A 1,755-nucleotide genomic window follows, 5' to 3' on the forward strand; every position below is an offset into this window, starting at 1 on the left:
GAAAGGACTTGTATCGCTGAAGTTTCTCGGAGAGAATGTTTACGGGAAATTATCAAACAAGCAGATACGCAACAATATGATGAAAAGTTTTATATTTGAAGTTAGGCTTCAGGTGAAAGTAGCTTTAGAAAATATTAAAGAAATACATTAATTTGTTATTGTTATGTGGAGTGGATCACACATTATTTTTCCAAATGACCCAGAAAGAATCTGCTCAATGATAAAATACATTACAACAGTGTGTACAAGTACAGAACTATCACTTGATTATTTATAGATCTAATGCTAGAGTTAGCTTCAGCTGAGTTATATTAAATTTGCAAGTCTGAGACAGTAACTAATATGCTGGCAAGATCAGTCCTAGTGCTAAGCCACCTAGAGACTGTTTGTGTGCAACATAAGGACAGGTGAATCTCTGGAATATGGGATCAATGGCCAACACATGACAGCAAAATCTCTTATGCACATTCTGACAGATCTCAGTGAAAAAAAATCATGATGCAGCTTTCAACCAATTCAGATAGCTTATCCCTAGTTACATACATAAATTCGAGTAACCAACCCATACATGAAAGGTAAAGCAGCACATCATACTGAAAGCTGGAGGTTATGTATCCTATGTAGCTAGTGATAGGATCCTTCTATGACAGATCCCTCATATAGGGTGTTGGTGAATACAATAATGGCAAGGGTTCACATTCTGCTCTCCACAGTATAGTCAACAACTTTATACTGCTAAACTTGGATGAAGAAACAAGAATTGCTGAGTGCCAAGATGACAGACTGATTACATAGATCACACTTTTGCAAACTTCAAATTGAGTGTAATTTCTATATGCCGTATGGAGAATAACATCAGCAGTAATCAACTAATGTGCAAGTTTCATGTGAAGACTGGAAGATATAGTGGAGTAAAACAATCTAGAGAACCATACAAGGATGTCAAGTTTTCTGGCAGTACTAATATCCTAAAACACCTCTTCATCACTGAACAAAGTCCAGGCAAGAACTTCTGCAAAAGAAACAATACTGATACTGTTAAAGCTGGAAAGCATACAATCATGTCCAGTCTGAGTTGACGTGGATATAATGACTTTCCCATGAGTAGAAGACAAGAATTGGTGTCAGGGTTTTATGTATATATGGGTGGGATAAGAATTCTTCTACAGTAGGTGTCTGTGACTTGTTAGCGATAAATTCGATCTCTAAACGGATAGTACACAATCCACTCGTTTTAACATAATATATTCAAAACAAGTCAAACTATGTACAAAGATTATTTACACTATGGATATCACAGTTGTATCTCAAAGTCTAAATAATTCTCTTTTTCTTGTCAAAGTCCACTTAGGGTGATTCAGTTACTTTAGAACCCAATTGACAAGACAAATTATTTTCTCTGCTCTTATTACAATAGCATCAATGAATAATCCACTTTCACTACCCAGTGGGTTACCACAGTTATATTCTAAATTCAAAAATATTGTCTTCTTTTCGGGTTCAATTACTTTATAACACCCTTTGACAAGACAAATTATTTTCCTTATCTCTATTAAACTGTGAAACTCACTTTAAAATATCACTTGTTAAAGCTAATCACTCACACGCCAGCTAACTTCACGTTTTTGATTGAACTTTGCTTCTTTAGCTCTCTCTTGACTTCCACTCGATTGGTCGCTTACTCTTATACACTGATCACTGAGGCCTGGAAATTTCTGTAAAGTACGCGAACGACGCTAGTTTAACAATACTCAG

This window comes from Limulus polyphemus, unplaced genomic scaffold (genome assembly GCF_000517525.1).
Source record: "Limulus polyphemus unplaced genomic scaffold, Limulus_polyphemus-2.1.2 Scaffold2887, whole genome shotgun sequence".
Taxonomy (NCBI): domain Eukaryota; kingdom Metazoa; phylum Arthropoda; class Merostomata; order Xiphosura; family Limulidae; genus Limulus; species Limulus polyphemus.